General features: G+C 39.1%; 1 long non-coding RNA gene across 1 annotated transcript in view; it reads left to right on the forward strand.

Moving 5' to 3' along the window:
• The window catches only part of LOC134357079 (uncharacterized), a 29758-nt gene extending 9639 nt beyond the window's left edge, over window positions 1-20119 (forward strand). Inside the window, exons 2-3 of the long non-coding RNA XR_010020494.1 lie at window positions 6794-6919; window positions 18231-20119. This is a non-coding gene — a long non-coding RNA (uncharacterized LOC134357079). The remainder of the gene's footprint in view (window positions 1-6793; window positions 6920-18230) is intronic.
• The last annotated feature ends 503 nt before the right edge of the window (window positions 20120-20622 follow it).

The raw sequence follows: 20622 nt of genomic DNA on the forward strand, positions 1-20622 counted from the left end.
TCACACTAGCATTGAGTTTCACTGGAACCAAAAGAGGTCAAATGGGAACATGAAATGCAAACATGGAGCCTCCAATGCACAAGATCACCAGAGGCTGCAGTGGACTGTACACTTGGCCAGCACCATCAGTGGCATAAACCTCCTTACCATCGAATACATCCTCAAGTGATACAGGAGCCTCGAACGATTCAGAAACAGCTTCCTCCCCTCCATCGTCAGAATTCTGAATGGCCCATGAACACTACCCTGCTTTTAGTTTCATTATTTATTTTTTATGTATTTGCATTGTGTTGCTGCAAAACAACAGATTTCACATAAATAGACAGTTATTTTTAATATTTAATATTTGTAATCCAGGGAGCGGGAAGCGCAGAATCAAATATCGCTGTGATGATTGTACATTCTAGTATCAATTGTTTGGCGACAATGAAGTATAAAGTATAAAAGTATAAAGTATAATAAAACTGATTCTGACTTAAAGAGATAGACCCCTGAAAACTTGGAATCATGTTAATGAATTTAACAGAGATATGCTGTAAAAGGTTACCCAATATTTGGCTAATGGAAAGTGAAGAGATGAAAAAGAAAACATATTCACATCTTCTGTGGTTGCACTGGAAGACAATTCAGGAAAGGGGATTGCTGTTTAAGGAATAGAAGTGTGGAAATGTCTGCTAACTAATTGCAGTAGATAAAATTTTAAACGTCTTGGTTGATACACTACAAACTCAAAGATTTTTGCAGTGACTTTGGCAAGACCAGGTCAAGAAACAATGAAATATTGTATCATTTCTTAATGCATGCATTACTAAATGACAATAGAAGAGGACTGCGTGTCTTCATAATCTAAATATTTGAGAACTATAAAATCTGGTTCCTAAGGAAAACTAAAATACTTTTTCTGAAATTCAAATATATTTTGAGCTGCACGTATAGCTTCCAATAAATTCAAATTTAAGTGAGGAAAATTACTGCAGCAAGAACAGTATGAAATAGGAGTGATACAAGAAAATTTCTGAATTTAGAGAAGAGTAATCTACTACTATGGAGAAGCTAAACTGCACAGGAAAATGTTATCATTGCTTTCACCAGCTAAGAGGTTACTGAAAGATGAGATGAAATTCTGGAGTTCAGGTAAAAAAGAAAAATCATACTGCAACATATGGGCCAATATTTTTAGCAAAGAACAGCGAGGTGATCATTTTCAATTAGCCTTCAGAGTTCAGCAAAGTGTATAATATCATCACAGCATTTGAACCTTTGATTTAAAACACTGCCTGGATTTGAAGGAAGAAATAGAGAACAGCCATGTATAAAACTTTGAATTGACCTTCTGGTTGATAATTTAGCACTTATTACGAGACCAATTGACACAGGAGCAGAATTAGGCCATTCAGCCCATCGAGTCTGCACCACCATTCCATCATGGCTGATCCTGGATCCCACTCAACCCCATACACTTGCTTTCTCACCATATCCCTTGATGCCCTGACCAATCAGGAAATGATCAACTTCCACCTTAAATATACCCATGGACTTGGCCTCTCTGGCTAAAAAAAAAATCCCTCTTTACCTCTGTTCTAAAAGGTTGCCCCTCAATTTTGAGGCTTTGCCCTCTAGTTCTGGATACCCCCACCATAGGAAGTATCCTCTCCACATCCACCCCATCTAGTCCTTTTAACATTCAGTACGTTTCAATGATATCCCCATGCATTCTTCTAAATTCCAGTAAGTACAGACCCAAAACTGCCAAATGCTCCTCATCTGTTAACCCCTTCATTCCTGGAATCATCCTCCTGAACCTCCTCTGGACTGTCTCCAATGACAACACATCTGTTCTGAGATATGGGACCCAAAACTTTTGACAATACACCAGGTGCAGCCTGACTAGTGTTGTATAAAGGCTCAGCATTATCTCTTTGCTTTTATATTCTATTCTACTTGAAATAACTGCCAACATTGCATTTGCCTCCTTTACCACAGACTCAACATGTAAATTAACCTTATGGGAATCTTGCGTGAAGACTCCTAAGTTCCTTTGCACCTCTGATGTTTGAACCTTCTCCCCATTTAGATAATAGTCTGCACTGTTGTTCCTTCAACCAAAATTCATTATCATATGTTTCCCAACACTGTATTCCATCTGCCACTGTTTTGCCCATTCTTCCAATTTGTCGAAGTCCTGCTGCAATTGCAATGCTTCCTCAGCACTACCTACCCCTCCACTCATCTTTATATCATCTGCAAACTTTACCACAAAGCCATCAGTTCCATTACCCAAACAACAGGAATTCTGCAGATGCTGGAAATTCAAGCAACACACATAAAAGTTGCTGGTGAACGCAGCAGGCCAGGCAGCATCTATAGGAAGAGGCGCAGTCGACGTTTCAGGCCGAGACCCTTCGTCAGGTCCTGATGAAGGGTCTCGGCCTGAAACGTCGACTGTGCCTCTTCCTATAGATGCTGCCTGGCCTGCTGCGTTCACCAGCAACTTTTATGTGTGTTGTTAGTTCCATTACCCAAATCATTGACAAACAATGTGAAAAGTAGCTGTCCCAATACTGACTCTGAGGAACACCACTAGTTGCTGGCAGCCAATCAGAGAAGGTCCCCTTTATTCCCACTTGCTCTCTCCTGCCTGTCAGCCATTCCTCTATCCATGCCAGTATATTTCCTGTAACACCATAGGATTTTATCTTCTTAAGCAGCCTCATGTGTGGCACCTTATCAAATGCCTTCTGAAAATCCAAGTAAATGACATCCACTAACTCTCCTTTGCCCACCCTGCTTGTAACTTCCTCAAAGAACTCTAACAGATTTGTCAGGCAAGTTTTCCCCTTACAGACACCCTGCTGACATTTTCTTATTTTATCATTGGTCTCCAAGTACCTCGAAACCTCATCCGTCATAATAGACTCTAACATTTTCCCAACCACTGAGTTTGGGCTAACTGGCCTATAATTTCCTTTCTTTTGCCTTTCTCCCTTCTTAAAGAGTGGAGTGATATTCGCAATCTTCCATTCCACCGGGACCATGCCAGAATCAAGTGATTCCTAAAAGTTGATGACCAATGCATCTGTTATCTCTTCAGCAACCTCTCAGGAGTCTGGGATGTAGTCCATCTGCTCCAGGTGACTTAACCACCTTGAGACTTTTGAGTTTGCCTAGCACTTCTTCCTTTGTAATAGCAATGACGCTCACTCCTGCTCCCTGGCACGCCTGGACCTCTGACACACTGCTAGTGTCTTCCACAGTGAAGACAGATGCAAAGTACCCATTAATCTGCCATTTTCTTGTCCACCATTACTATATCTCAAGCATAATTTTCTAGTGGTCCAATCTCAACTCTCACCTCCCTTTTACTCTTTATATACTGTAACTGAAAAACCTTTAGAATCCTGCTTTATATTATTGGCTAGTTTGCCCTTCTAATTCATCTTTTCCCCTCTTATAGCTTTTTCAGTTGGTTTTCGTTGGATTTTAAAAGCTTCCCAATCATCCAACTTCCAACTCACTTTTGCTACCTTGTATGCCTTTTCATTAGCTTTTATGCAGTCCTTAACCTCCTTTGTCAACCACAGTTGCCTACCCTTGTCATTTGAGAACAACTTCTTCTGTGGGACATAGCTATCCTGCGCCTCGTAAACTATTCCCAGAAACTGCAGCCATCTCTGCTCTGCAGTCATCCCCACCAGTATCCTCCTCCAATGCATCTGGGCAAGCTCCTCTCTCATGCCTCTGTAATTCCCTTTATTCCATTGCGATACTGTTACATGTGAGTTAGGCTTCTCCATCTGCAATTGCAGTATGAATTCAATCAGATTATGATTACGGCCTCCTAAGGCTTCCTTTATATTAAGCTTCCTAATCAGATCTGGGTTATTACAGAACACCAAATCTAAGATGGCCTTTCCCTGAGTAGGGTACTGCTGGGATTCAACAAGATTTTTAATTTCATTAAGAAACCAGCAATTGAACATATTAGACATATTTTCTGATTCAATGTTTGGTGGATCCTTCAGAATAGAAGCTCATAACCTTAAACGAAACCTCGTTAGTTCAAGGATTGATGACCAATGACACTTTGTTTGCAAAGCAGACATTTGTGGAAGTATTGAAAATCTTACACTCTGCTTTTTACTGCTTGTCCAAAACCTTTCCAGTGATTAATTAAACTGGGTAATGCATTGCAATACGTACATAAGTTCTAAACAGCATAGTTTGATAGCCCTTTGGCAGTTATTGAAGCTGTGTGCAGAGTAATAACAAGAAAAGGAAAGTGAAGGGGAAAAATCAGAGCTGATGAGACTAATTTGCCTATAGAAAGTTACAACTCTGTGGAGACCACTGTGTATTATCTTTCAATGCACATTGTTATCCAATACTGGTAGTTAAATGGAAATAAACCAAACATTGTTAACTAACCAAAACTGAGTATCTAGTAGCAAGCATATACTAACTATAATGGGGTAAAAATCACAGCAAGAAGAAATTGACATGTTTTTACTTACAGTGGGAATTTATTTGTAGTTGTTTGGCAACCCAACAACTGCTTGTACATTGAAGCATAAGAGTTGACGTGCTTGATTAAACACAGCAACTAGCTATTCTGATGACTGGGAAAAGTTAACGTATTGTTGAATCCGTTTATAGCAACACTCTTTTAAAATGAAAACCATCCCGTAACACCCAATATACCAATGTAGATTTATTTGTAGCTTTGATGTAACATAAACTCCTAATGAATTACATATACATATATATAAAATGCCATAAAGGATGCTGACATGATACAAATACATTAAAGGTTATCCATTTAAAGGTGTTTTCCCACATAGTTACAGTGACTGCAACTCAAAGTAACAATTTTAACTGTGAAGCACTTTGGGATGTCCTGAAAAGGATTTAAATTACTGTCTAAATGTAAGTTTTATTTTAAAGAACTGGGGATTGTGAGTGGGCTAGATGATTGGTTTAAAATGACAGAGCTTAGAATTAGGCAGCTGAATGCATACAGGTATATGTTAATAATAAGGCTAAAACCCTGGAGCCAAGAATGGAGAGTTCTTAAAGGAAAAGAATGGAGGACTGAGGAGATGTTAGGAGTGAGATGATTAAAGTGAAATGAGTGTTCATTGCTCAAAGTATCCTGCCTGAGTTGAACTGGAGCTAAGCAAGGACATTCCTATCATCAATTATTGGTGATATTGATGGAGAGCAAAATGAGGATAGCAAAGACTGTAATGAGGTCAAGGAAAATGAACTGGGGTAATACAATAGCCATGAAAGAAATCATTTAAGACTCTGATACATGTCACTTGGTGCTATGGAGGAACATGAAAAAAACCACAATAGACACAAATTTTGAAAGTATTCAAGGATTCAAAAGGAATCAATGATTAGCACTTGGTACGAAAGTGAGATTACTGAGAAGTAGCTGAGGCACTGGAAGGTTTTCCAGTATCTTCTTACTTGGTGTCAAGGAAAGAAAATTGAATGGAAATGGTGGCAAGAGAGATGAATGGGATTACTGCAGAAGGAAAAATAGAAGAAAAACTGTAGAGAGACACAGTTCATGTAACCTTACAGTACAAATGTTATGTTTAAATAGTCTAAAGTATCATTGCAGTTACTGGTTAAAGGAGCGAGTGTCATGGATTCTCGTAGGTGGTTTGTAGGATGCTGATCGTATGGGTGATAGTTTTGAAAAATGGGGTGAGCCTGAAAGCAGCTGATGTTATCTAAATCTTCGGATTTAATGTCAGTCTAATTCAATGCACGTGCGTCTTTTGAGTGGTGTATAAATGTTGTAATGTCTGAGTTTGGAATGGGAAAGTATGAGTTAACATTCAAGAGTTTAAAATATCCTTGCTGTCCTATGTTGTGTTTTAAGTTCAAGTTAAATTGTCATTCAACCACACATACAAAAACAGCCAAATGAAATAGCGATCCTCTGGGGCCAAGCTGCAAAGCATAATACCAACAGTCCCACACTAAACAAGTAGCACATATAATTCTGATAGCAGAAAAACATACAGTTAAAAAATATATTTTAATAAGTATGGCCCATTAGTGTCATGGCCTGTAGATTGATGGTGCATGGTTATTGTCCTGGAGCATGAACATGCAGCAGTCCCCATCTTGCTCTAGTGCAACTATGGATGAATGCAACCCAGCTTGTCTCCCATGGAACGAACACTGGAGGGCAACACCAACCCAGCAGCACACAGCTAGCTCCAGCATCTCATCCTCTGGCAGCTGTAACAGGCGACCCAGGGCACAAGGGCCTGATCCACGCCCCGCAACTACCCCTTCATTTGATGAAAGAATTGCTTGCAAATAGGGGACAAAGTTGCTGCTGTGATGGTTTGTATCAGCCTCCTGAAAATAGTATTCAGAGTTCCAAAATTTAAATATTTGATGTATCATTAGTGTAATCGAGAAAAACCGGTTTGCACATGAACTCTTTAGCACTGGAGGAACACTGGTTCCTGCTGGAGGAACGGGAGAAGTCAAGCCCTCTCTGGTGGGGAGAAAGGAGTCACTGAACAGTTCTGAAGCAGGTTCTCAACCTGAAACATCGGCAATTTCTCACCCCCTTACCCAGTCCCACCATAGATGCTTCTCCGTCATTGAGTTCCTCCAACAAATTTTTCTTTATTACTCCAGATTCCAGCTTCTGCAGTCACTTACTTGTGACCCTGTTAATTCTTCATTGTATAATCTCACAGATGTTTATGCTCGAAAACAGAAACTACTTTAATCTCTGTACTATTGTTTTATGTATTCGCAGACTTGTGAGGTAGATCGACAATGCACAGGAAACTCGTGTTGTGCTGTCAGTTTGTGGCTTTCAAATCTATGGACGTGCACGCCATTGGGAAATCATGGGGATCAGTGCCATCCACTGAGTCACAGAGTTAGTACATTTATGCATATGAAACCAAATAAGACTTCAACAATTTAAAGAACTAATGCTAGAGTATGTTGAAAACTTTCATTACATCATGAATAAACTCTTCTCAGGCTTCCAGCTGGGTACAGGTATCAATTATAACTGACATTTTGATGACAAACTCAGCAACCTTCATCATTACATTATGTGCATATTGCCTCTATTTGAAAAGTAGTTGATACACAATTTATGAACTGATTTTAAAAACCTATGAAATGACATTTCATCCCTTCTGAAAGCTAACATCATATGCTTGTACTAGCAATAAGCAAATGTTCTGGACGCTTTTAACTTGTACATTTCCAGAAATCCTCTAAAATTTGTGTTATTCTTGACTATTTAAAATAAAATTGGCTTGGTCCAGATCTATGGTGTGTTACTCTACTATCAATGTCTGTTTTTCAACCACTTCATTGGTTGTTGTTACATTTGTTCTTTAACAAAGACAAACTTGTGTGAGTAAAAACACTAGAGCTATTTTATTTAAGGATTTACAGAATGGCTTCAGCTCAAACACATTTCACTAGAGACCCTCTAGCCCGCCAAGATCATGTTTCTTCACATGCACTCAGACCCAATATTGGGTGTACTCTTTTATCTACAGTCAGTAGCTGTGCCTTTAGGTGGTGTCCCTTGTGCTTGAAGGTCACTATATAGCCCCTTTTTACTGGAATGTTCTCTCCAGTATAGCCTGTCACTTCTAACTTTACTGGGTACATCTTGCTCTTTAGTTTGGGAGTCTTATAGTCATCCACACAGAACAGATTCCCCTGGACTCTAGGGTCAAGCTTGAATGGAATTTCTGTCTCACTCAGTCACTGGAACAATCTATTTTGATTTACCAGCACCGACAGTCTGTAGAGAATCCACAAAGACTTCCTCCATTTCCTCAACAGGCCCCACCTTTGCAGCACTTTGCAAAATGATTACTCTTCCCACAATTATTGCAGGACTTTTCATAAGCAGGACATATTGTTGGAATGTGCCTACCTCCACATTTTCTGCATCTACCTCTTTTCTATGTATTTGCTTTGGGAATCACCTTGTGCTTTGTCTCTCTGCTTTGACTGTTGTTTCCACCCTGTGCGGCTCTTTAGCTTGTGCTTATGTGTAGGGCAGGGCAGCAGAGAATGCACATCCACAGCCTTTTCCAGCATTAAATCTTTTTCACGGAGCAGGCGTTCTTCAAGCCCATTATCTGGGATTCCACAAACTATTTTGCATCTGACTAGTGAGCCTGTCAAATCTCCAAACTCACAGGACTTACTCAGTGTGTGAAACTCAGCTAAGTATTGGTAGAAGCTAACCCCTTGCTTCTATTCACTTGCATATCTCAAACATGTAACAGATTTACAGAATCGTTTCAGCATGACCACATTTTACTCAGAATCCTCCAGCCCACCAAGAGCGCCTGTGTGTTGTTCACCAGTGTCACTTCCAATTCTGGGTGAACCACCTGCTTTGCACAGTGGGAACTAAGTGCTTTATGTACAGACAATAACACTTATGCTTTGTCTCCTTAGCACAAGGAGGCCTGACTGCACACTGGAAGCAACATCCTGGCAACTGTCTCTTACTAGGGTTGTCAGGATAGAATCAGTGAATCTGGAAGCATGTCCATTCTCAGTACAGATGTTTTGCAGCCATTTGTACAGACCAAGACACCTGCAATGCCTCTCGATGACTTTCAGCAGTATTGCAAATTAGCTATCCCTATCACCTCCCCTTCACACGCTGGCGCCCTTTTGTTAACACTTGCTCACACAAAAAAAAAGTGGTATTGACAATTATTTAATGTATGCCAGTGAGGAAATAAAGGCTCAGCAGATTTCAGAATGTGAAATCGTGCACTCAAGTTTCATAGAGGAAAAGCTGCAAAAGCACCAAAGCATGATATCCCACATGTTTCTAAATCTGACAATTCCTAGATTGGTATATCTAAAACCCTTACTTCATAGGCAATAAAAGATCTGAAGTGTCAGTAATTAGCCAGGTTTACTCACTAAGTTGTTTCACTTAGAACTATCTTATGATTGTCCTCAATTGCTGATACAAGTTCAAAGTTCACTTCCAGTGGCAAATGAATTTTCATTACCGATCATAAAGAAACCTCTTCACAAGTACTTAACTTTGTCTTTAGAAAAAATGTCCGTTTCTTCAAACCCTGATCCTGCAGAATTCAATTCAAAAGGATCCTTGGCATCCAGAATCTGTGATGTCATGAAGCTGGCTAGGCAGCCAGCCAAATAAGAACTGTCCTTGACAGAAAACCAGGAAGCAAAAACCACATTGTAAATTAACAGAATTTATCACTCCATATAGTATTTAGAAAGAATGTAGAATTTTGATGTAAACTGAAAATAATGAACTTATGGGGTTTTAACTTTTTCAATACTTTCAGCGATTCATGTTCAAGAATTACAATATGCAGCCGTAAAAATTATTTTGGGCCAGGTAGCTTACTGGGCAGTAAATATTATTTTGTATACTAATACAAATTTATTTAGATCTCTGTAAGGAAAAGTATTTACAGGGAAATTTTATAGCTGGATTAGTATATAAAAACCTTAGATTTAGTTTTAGGAAGCTACCTTGGTTTTTATTTTGGGAAGGAAATTGAAAACAACAGAGTCTTTGGGGTAGACCTGAATCAACTATAGAATTGTAGAAAATCAACAGAAAAATATAAAATGCTCAGAATTCCAGGATTCAATTTTAATTTCGCTGACAGATCATTGCCAAATCTGGGTTGAGGTTTTCAATGAATCACATTCTAGGTACATGTAACTACATGATCTACACAATAATAAAAATTTATTCGGCTACTAGCTCAAAAACTATTATTGTATATTTAGTCCCAGTTAAAACAGGAGTGGAAACTCAAAGGAGTAGAAGAAAGGCAAGAAGGTGATGAACTGAGAGCTTGGATACATACATGGAATTATGATGTAGTGGCCATTACAGAGACTCAGCTGGCACCGGGGCAGGAATGGATTCTCAATACTCCTGGAGTTCAGTGCTTTAAAAGGGATAGAGAAGGGGGAAAAAGGGGAGGAGGAGTGGCATTACTGGCCAGGGATACTATAACAGCTACAGAAAGGGTGGGTAATGTAGCAGGATCCTCTTTTGAGTCAATATAGGTGGAAGTCAGGAACAGGAATGGAGCAGTTACTCTACTGGGAGTATTCTATAGGTCCCCTGGTAGCAGCAGAGATACCAAGGAGCAGATTGGGAGGCAGATTTTGGAAAGGTGCAAAAATAACAGGGTTGTTATCAAGGGTGACTTTAACTTCCCTAATATTGATTGGCACCTAATTAGTTCCAAGGGTTTGGACGGGGCAGAGTTTGTTAAGTGTGTCCAGGATGGATTCCTGTCACAGTATGTTGACAGGCCGACTACGGGGAATGCCATACTAGATCTAGTATTAGGTAACGAACCGTGTCAGGTCACAGATCTCTCAGTGGGTGAGCATCTGGGGGACAGTGACCACCGCTCCCTATCCTTTAGCATTATCATAGAAAAGGATAGAATCAGAGAGGACAGGAAAATTTTTAATTGGGGAAGGACAAATTATGAGGCTATAAGGCTAGAACTTGTAGGTGTGAATTGGGATGATGTTTTTGCAGGGAAATGTACTATAGACATGTGGTCGATGTTTAGGGATCTCTTGCAGGATGTTAGGGATAAATTTGTCCTGGTGAGGAAGATAAAGAATGGTAGGGTGAAGGAACCATGGGTGACAAGTGAGGTGGAAAATCTAGTCAGGTGGAAGAAGGCAACATACATGAGGTTTAGGAAGCAAGGATCAGATGGGTCTGTTGAGGAATATAGGGAAGCAAGAAAGGAGCTTAAGAAGGGGCTGAGAAGAGCAAGAAGGGAGCATGAGAAGGCCTTGGCGAGTAGGGTAAAGGAAAATCCCAAGGCATTCTTCAGTTATGTGAAGAACAAAAGGATGACAGGAGTGAAGGTAGAACCGATTAGAGATAAAGGTGGGAAGATGTGCCTGGAGGTTGTGGAAGTGAGTGAGGTCCTCAATGAATACTCCTCTTTGGTATTCACCAATGAGAGGGAACTTGATGACGGTGAGGACCATATGAGTGAGGTTGATGTTCTGGAGCATGTTAATATTAAGGGAGAGGAGGTGTTGAAGTTGTTAAAATACAATTAGGACGGGTAAGTCCCTGGGGCCTGACAAAATATTCCCCAGGCTGCTCCATGAGGCGAGGGAAGAGATTGCTGAGCCTCTGGCTAGGATCTTTATGTCCTCGTTGTCTACAGGAATGGTACCGGAGGATTGGAGGGAGGCGAATGTTGTCCCCTTGTACAAAAAAGGTAGTAGGGATAGTCTGGGTAATTATAGACCAGTGAGCCTTACATCTGTGGTGGGAAGCTATTGGAAAAGATTCTTAGAGATAGGACCTATGGGCATTTAGAGAATCATGGTCTGATCAGGGACAGTCAGTGTGGCTTTGTGAAGGGCAGTTCATGTCTAACAAGCCTGATAGAGTTCTTTGAGGAGGTGATCAGGCATACAGATGAGGGTAGGGCAGTGGATGTGATCTTCATGGATTTTAGTAAGGCATTTGACAAGGTTCCACACGGTAGGCTTATTCAGAAAGTCAGAAGGCATGGGATCCAGGGAAGTTTGGCCAGGTGGATTCAGAATTGGCTTGCCTGCAGAAGGCAGGGGGTCATGGTGGAGGGAGTACATTCGGATTGGAGGGTTGTGACTAGCGGTGTCCCACAAAGTTCAGTTCTGGAACCTCTACTTTTCGTGATTTTTATTAACGACCTGGATGTGGGGGTAGAAGGGTGGGTTGGCAAGTTTGTAGACGACAAAAAGGTCGGTGGTGTTGTAGATAGTGTAGAGGATTGTCGAAGATTGCAGAGAGACATTGATAGGATGCAGAAGTGGGCTGAGAAGTGGCAGATGGAGTTCAACCCGTAAAAGTGTGAGGTGGTCCAGTTTGCAAGGCCAAACTCCAAGGCAGAGTACAAAGTAAATGGCAGGATACTTGGTAGTGTGGAGGAGCAGAGGGATCTGGGGGTACATGTCCACAGATCCCTGAAAGTTGCCTCACAGGTAGATAGGATAGTTATGAAAACTTGTGGGGTGTTAGCTTTCATGAATCGAGGGATAGAGTTTAAGAGTCGCGAGGTAATGATGCAGCTCTATAAAACTCTAGTTAGGCCACACTTGGAGTACTGTGTCCAGTTCTGGTCACCTCACTATAGGAAGGATGTGGAAGTGCTGGAAAGGGTACAGAGGAGATTTACCAGGATGCTGCCTGGTTTAGAGAGTATGGATTATGATCAGAGATTAAGGGAGCTAGGGCTTTACTCTCTGGAGAGAAGGAGGATGACAGGAGACATGATAGAGGTATACAAGATATTAAGAGGAATAGATAGAGTGGATAGCCAGTGCCTCTTCCCCAGGGCACCACTGCTCAATACAAGAGGACATGGCTTTAAGGTAAGGGGTGGGAATTTCAAGGGGGATATTAGAGGAAGGTTTTTTACTTAGAGAGTGGTTGGTGCATGGAATGCACTGCCTGAGTCAGTGGTGGAGGCAGATACACTGGTGAAATTTAAGAGACCACTAGACAGGTATATGGAGGAATTTAACGTGGGGGGTTTACATGGGAGGCAGGGTTTGCATGGGAGGCAGGGTTTGAGGGTCGGTACAACATTGTGGGTCGGAGGGCCTGTACTGTGCTGTACTATTCTATGTTCTATGTTCCAAGAAGGAGAGAAAATAATTGAAGAGAAAAATATAAAATTGATAATCATCGTGGACTATATCACAAGGATTACCCCTTAGTAATAATGATCAGTTAGGCTCAGAGAGAATCTGTGTTTACTGACCAGTACCTTTATTGGCTCGGGTCACAAGCACGTGAACTTACACAACTGAATAACCGTGCACACCTACTAATCTTCTCTGACTCTTCATGAACATAAAAAGATTAGAAAAGTTCATACCCAAAAATAAGTCTATGCCGGCCAGGTATTCCTCATGGTCCCGATATTATCTCCACATCCACAATGGTTGGTCTCCAGAGAGTTGTATTTGTCTGAGCTCTAAAGTCTTCCATTTTTTTTTCTATTCCTTATCAAGTCATTCTATGATGTTTCAATTTTATAGTTCCAAGGTCATCTGACTGAGTTGTGTCAGATTCCCATCAGACGTAGCCCAGGACAAGAAGAATGTATTGTTTTATGGCCTTTGCCTTCAACTTTGTGCCTTAGGTGACTTCTTTTGCTCTGTTCAACTCTGATTGGTTCAAACCAGACACACTGTGTCTTCCAGACACTTGGCCCAAATGATGAAGTTACTTCTGCAAACCTACCATTTTACACAAAGTTCTCAGGTTTAGCAGATCATTAGCAGAAACTCCTTGGGTCCATGTTCAATTGTTCTGAATGAGTTACCCCAGTGCTAGAATCATTTCATCAAACCGTTCACAAAATGGTGATTGTAATGATAGTCCACAAAATGGCTGCCCCCCCCCACCCCCCGCCCCATTTCAGTTCACTGATTGTAGTTCTTTCTGGCCAACAAGTGTAATTTGAGTAATAATTAATTTAATTATTAATTAATTTGAGTATAGAGTTTGGAGTGAATTATGCGTGGAAAACTGCTCAAAGCTGCTTGTAATTCACACCATCTTAAGTGAATCATGCAGTCGTTGTGTGGGAGGCAACCTCAAATAATTGTAACAGCTCCAGAATAAATGTAGGATTATTTTCATCATTCCAAACAAATGTTTGTGAAAATCTATTAAATCGACAATTCAAGTTGGTGGATGGTTTACCAATTTATGTATTATTTATCGCATAAGTTTAATTAAGGTTTTACTTTACTCTGTTTTAGTTACTTAAATACTGTTTTATTTGTTTATCTCACATAGGAAACGTGTCTCTATGAAAGTTCCATCCCATAAAATCAGTTGGAGAATGGTGAAAGTGTTCTCTGTTAAATGGCTCATATCACTCCCTGGCTTTGCATGACTAGATTTGGTTGGCTGGCATGAGCAAGCTGACTTTCATAAGAATTTCCTGCAAAGGCGTGCTTCAGCACAATGCAAGGTAGAATTGAGTAACAGAATGGTGACAATTATAATCCAATTGATAGCTCCCTTGACTACTTTTCCTAAAATGTTACTCATCTGATTTCTATGCAGCTGCTGATCGTGACAGCAATCTTTTGAGAACACTTTACTTTCCATGGCAGTGAAGCGTTTCCGTGGGAGTTAGCAGTTTGTGTAGGTTCAGACATGGCACGTTAAAAGAACATTGGGGTAAATTTGGTGGGACTAAAATTTAAATTAATTTAGAGTGGTCAGCTGCTGGTGACTATATTTTGTCAAAGGCTGGAAGACTTGGTTGATCCTGACATTAGTCTGTTTCTGGACCCCTATCTATTAAAAAACAGCTGAAGATTTTTATCTCACAGATATCTGTCATGTTTTTTTTTTGGAAGCTAAGCTTTGTCAGCTGTTAGTCCAAATCAAATGTAAAATCTTCATTTTCCCAACCCTTGTAAAAATATTCAATGAATTATGTAATATTCATTATACAGAATTATGGAGGATTGAAAAAATGAAACATGGTGCATTTTGATGTAAAAATTTCTGTTAAAATAACATTTTGCACCCAAACTCCAATCAAAAATACAACAGCTCAAATGGTGATTATCTTGACCTTGCACCCATTGAGGATGAACTTCAAAACAGAACAGGACTTTATGAAAGTTATCTTGATGAGCCCATCTCAGGCTCTTTCATGTGGAATGCCAAATTCATGAACCAGTTTTGAATCCAGTACCAACCAAGGCAATAAAGAACTTCCTTTCTTTTTTCAGACTGGGTGCCCTAAATTGCATATCTCCAGGAATATCTTTAAAGATGAATTTGTATGAATTATACAGATAATAAAGCAAGCTGAAGAATTTTAAGCATCTCAACTAAAATGAGCTGTTATCAAATAGTTTCAGCTTGTGGTTGTACCTTCACTGTGTAACTTAAAAGAGCTTTTTTGGAAATGTAGATGAAAGCTCTTGCTCAGTAATGAAACACATTACCTTTGGGGCAGTATCAATTTTCCATTGAGATTCTTCAGCTGATAAAATATCAACTTATTGTAGCTATGGGTTCAAGCTTTAAATCATTTAATTCATTCAACAAAAGTAGCTAAATAAATACTAATTCATCAAATCAAATTAACACCACCTCCTAGTAATTTATTACCTGACATAAAATGACCCAGTAGGATAGTACTCCACCACTCTCTCTCTATATAATATTGTAGGGATGGCAATCCAAATGTCCTGGGTACATTAATCATAATTCAGCAACACCTCAACTTTACGTGACTCATTTATTATAATAATTTCTGCATGCACTCAGCACTAACTAGCTGAATGCAGGCGTAGGTTCAGATATTATACTTATGGAAGTAGCTAAAGCTGGCCTATGGTGCTTAAAGTTAGACTGAATCTGTTGAAGCCGTTCTTTGGCTGGTGTAGATCCAAGCAATATACAGGAAATGAAATGGACATGGAAAACAGTGAAGAATAAGATAGTATTTGAAAGAGGGCATACATGCCAGTATTTACAAGCTACACTGGTCAATGTTAGTCTATGTACTGTGTCTTAACAAGCTATATCTCACTACGTGCTTACCACTCAACTATTCATGCCCTCGCTAACCAACTACCATTACTCAGGACTCATGTCTAACATTCACAACACACCTTTTGGCCTGAACAAACAACTAGTTATTTTAATAATCATTGCCAAAGTACTCATGAAGGATCTTTTTTTTATAATCAGGAACAACAATTTGCATTTATATTGTGTATCTATCATTCGGAAACAGCCTCTCACTCGCATGAACAGGTGGCACAACACTTGAGACAGCAGGGAGTCCCTGTAGGGAACAGGCTTGCCTCCATAAACTTAACCCATGAAGGAGATGCCCCTAACATTGCTAGGAGTGAATCACAATCATGTGCAGCCAGCAAGAAAATTGAAAACTATCGAAGATGACATTTTATACATTCATCTTGGATCTGACTTCTTCCTCATAACATAGTCTGTTCTACTCAAAAAGTGCAGTTAATGGAAATATGTGCATCTTACTTTACCCTCCACCCTTCATCGGAAACTTCCATTTGTGTTTTGTTCTTTCTGATCCTCAAGAACTAGAGCCAAACCTGCAATGTAGGAAAAGAAAGGAGACTGCAGTCGTGAAGATGCACAATTCCTTGAATTACAATTTGCAGCCAGAAGCTGAGATAGTAACACTTACAGCTTGGTAGAGAGATTAGAGGTTGAGTCTGCACATGATGAGATGATGGGTTGAATGGCTAGCAGCCTGACTATGGGGTAGGATTGTACAAGTGTTAGCTCACCAGATCACATAGGTCTTACTAAAGAAGATATTAGAACCTTGGTGAGGAAACCTACAGACAAAGTCTGATCAGTATGTACAATTAAATGCTCAGTGTGTGGATCTAGCCAGAATGACTGTTTGCATTGTCAAGTAGCATTAAGATATCAAACAACAGCCTGGCAGAGGACTTTGCAAACCATTTGAAATCCATCTTTTGAATGTGCAGTGAGAGCCAATTCTGTACAAATCTTTGTGGGGGAAGAGTGCAGGATGTAGAGAACAGTGAAGTAGTGGTTAATTCCACTGCTGATTGCAATGCAAGTTGTGGGATGCCGCTTGCTGGAACATTGAATTCCAAAATATTAACACGAGTGTCATATTGGTGTTACATGCTGTTTGTCTTCATACTTTATCTGTCCTACATACTTACAGTTGGCATTATCTGCACATGTATTACACCATCTCCAATATCATATCCAATGCAATTTAGAGCAGAAGTTTGCATCCATGCATTGGTATTGCTGAAATGTTACATAAGTTCTTTCAGTAAGAACTTTGAGTAATTTTTTTCTCACTTTCTGACTAAATTTTGAGAATTTTTTCTCACTTCCTGACTATATCACATCCACAGGAAGATATGAGCTTCCAGTTCACACCTTTAAACATAATCAGTGACTTCTATAGTTACTGATGGTAAAGATGCTATTTTTACCTGATTAACTATGACTGCATGAAATAAGTAGATTTGCGGACAATTTAGTGATTTGATAATCAACAATACTAAAACAACTTTTTCAGTTTATACCAATTATCTTAAATCTTGATTATAAAATTATAAATACAGTCATATAGAAGACTAAATGTGAAATTAAGTTCATATGGATTATGCATTTTAAGTCAGAAGTTGACGTTCATTAGAATGGTGCAAAAGCTTGTCCACTGGAATGTGAAAAGTTCATACATCAGCATTCTTAACATATGTAAATATTGCACATTGGCCTTCCACTCTCCTGTAGTCAGGAAAGTCTTGAAATATGTTTTCTGATCATGTTGCAGTCTTTTGCTCTTGAGACTCAAGCTTGATTCTTCCACTTGTGGACCACTGGCAAGTGTTCTCAGTTTTCTAAGATTTTTCCCTCTCCTCTTGAAAAATAAAGCATTGTTGATGTTCTGAGTACTGACCCTAAGGTTTCAACTGTTGTTCCTAATCAGGAACATTAATTAATCCATCAACAAACCTACAGATATATGAATGAGTGACAGAAGTAAACAAAAATAAATGTGTTGAAACAAAGGGCAAAAGAAATTTCAATTTGAAATTACTTTGCAAGAATCAGCAATACATCTCTGAATTTAATCCAGAACAATTTTGAAGAATGTGAACATAAAACACACAAAACAGGATTTGTTTTAGCTGAATATTCATTCTTTCTGCTCGTTGCCAAGTGCCTGTAGAATCTTAGAGGAAAGCTTTAACAGAAGTCAGTTTTACCTTACCATATGCCCAGAAGGCTTTAGCTGATCTTGCAGTGTTTGGATGCTGATTTGGAAGCAAGAAGTAAGGTATTATAACATGATTTTATTCACTATCCTGTACGTGCAAGATGCTTTATTTTCTATAACAAAAAATCCACACCTTGATAAATACAAAGTTCTCAAAATAGAATGAAAATCTCAACAATTTAAGATTTCTCTAATCAACTCATTCTTAGTTTAAGGAAAGCATTGCTTAGTTTAAATTTAGCTGAAAATACTCAATATATGACTCCATAAGACTATCTTTCTAAATAGATTATTAATGACTGAGTAATTATTAATTGCATATAATGACTGTGATTTAACTATCTGTACTTACTCATTCCTTATTTTGTTTCCTAGGTACCATTCTCTGGGAAACGAAAGCACAACACCTGCCCTTGTCTGTCAAATCTAGTCTGTAGGAGAACTGCAGAAAGGCAATACAAATGTTTATAACCAGCCCAAATTTGATAAGTATTTTATGAGAAAGCAGCCTTGTTAATCAGATTTGCATACACTATTCTACTTACCAATAGCAAATATACCAGAAATCCAGATTGTCTATTTTTATCACATTCACAAGTATGATATTAGAGTCATTGAGGCAAATGGCACACAAACAGGCTCTTTGGCCAGTCACATTCAAGCCAATGTTTTGAATACATACACTAATTCCATTTGACCACATCAGAACCATATCCTATACTTTGTAGTTAGTCCTGACGAAGGGTCTCTGCCTGAAACGTCGACTGTACCTCTTCCTAGAGATGCTGCCTGGCCTGCTGCGTTCACCAGCAACTTTGATGTGTGTTGCTCCCATACTTTGCCGTTTTAAAGTTCTGGCTAAATACCTCATAATATAGTCATTGTATTGGATTCCACTACCACCTATGCCAATGTTTCCGGACATCAATCACTCGATGAATTTAAAACAAGCTTGCCAATTACATCCCTGTAAAATGTCCTTCTCTCCTATGCCCTATTAAACCTATGGCCACTTTGCTTTGATACGCTGAGCCTGGAAAAAAGATTTTGACTAATGCCTTACTAAGTGTCATTAGATCACCCATCAGCTTCCTTTTGCTTCTTATTCAAGCTTATTGTTCGTATTTAGATCACAGTATATTACAATGTTACACACTTGCTTGGTACAATTTAAACATCTGTAAACAGAGTTTGCTGTTATAAATGTCGATATTTCTGTTTCAATGATTAGAAATTTTCCCTTTGTTTATCAAATAAATGATCAGGTGTAATTCAAAAGCATAACTTGTTTTGGATTCATAGTGGAGGGTTGATAACACAACATTATGGAACTAAACATGGGAAAGATCTCATCTTCATGATTAGCAACTACCATTGAAATTGCAATTGTGATTGAGGTAATGAAAATAAAACAAAAAGAATGTGTAACTTAAACAACAGGAATTCTGCAGATGCTGGAAATTCAAGCAACACACATCAAAGTTGCCGGTGAACGCAGCAGGCCAGGCAGCATCTCTAGGAAGAGGTACAGTCCACGTTTCAGGCCATTTCTCGGCCTGAAACATCGACTGTACCTCTTCCTAGAGATGCTGCCTGGCCTGCTGAGAATGTGTAACTTGATGTTTGCCACAAAATCAATGGGATGAAAAAAAATTATTGAGTAGGTGAAAATGCAATGTTGTGGTTTGTATTATCTATTTTATGTCCAGGACAATTTAGCAGATCAAGCCCCCACAGAACTCAAAGCAGTAAATGATTCAGTGACACTTTTGAAGATATTTTCAGCGATTTTATATCAAATTACTGATAATTGCTTATTAAAAATGCTTATTTTTGTGCTAAACCTGGTTTATTTGTTTGAGTAATTCTACACAAAGCTACACTTAAAAACATTCTATTCTAGAGTTCTGCTGTGCTGGTTCATGTAATTAACACTATGCAACTGATTTTTATTGGAAACTAAAACCTATCTAGTCAAAGTTCAAGCATATTTTGGTTGCAATTTTCAAAGATGAAATTCTACCTTCACTATCATTCTACTTCCCCAAGAAAGGACAGAGGGGACAGAATGTTATACCTTATACCAGCTGGTCGCAGAATGTTACTGGGAAGGATTCTGACAGCAATTTAACCCATTGGTTTACGGAGAGGAAAAAATTCAAAACATACTCAATATCAGGAGGAACAATTCAGAATCACCTTTTAAACATAATTTGCTATGTGCTAATAAGTGATATAACTGCAAAATCATTTTGTCTATTTACACTGGTAATTTGATTTTCTGTAAATTATTTGCAGAATGCACCTTGGTGTTATAAATTATTTAAATCCATGTGTTCCCCTCTGCATCACTTCCATCAAACAACAAACATTCTATACCTGAACAATTTCTTGTTAGAACAGATTCGGCCATGAAAATTGAGCATCTGGGAGACATTATGGGCTATAAACAGCAGCAGAAGCAGGATTGTTTCCACTGCTATTTTAATCTCAAGGTCTAGTTTGTCCATATTTTCTCCACTATTATCAAGCTAGAGTCAACCCTAGTTGAGTGAGGCATGAAGAAGGACATGGCAGAAGCATCCCAAAATGAGGTGCTGATCAAACAATACAACAATACAGGATTATATACATACTTGATAACAAAAACATGAATGCAATAGACAGGGTCAAGTGACCCCACAACCAATCAGATCTCAGATCTAAGATCTCCAGTCCAATCACATCAAGTCATGGGCAATTAAACCATGAACAGGAGGAAGAGGAA

Source organism: Mobula hypostoma, chromosome 15 (genome assembly GCF_963921235.1).
Source record: "Mobula hypostoma chromosome 15, sMobHyp1.1, whole genome shotgun sequence".
NCBI classification, from domain to species: domain Eukaryota; kingdom Metazoa; phylum Chordata; class Chondrichthyes; order Myliobatiformes; family Myliobatidae; genus Mobula; species Mobula hypostoma.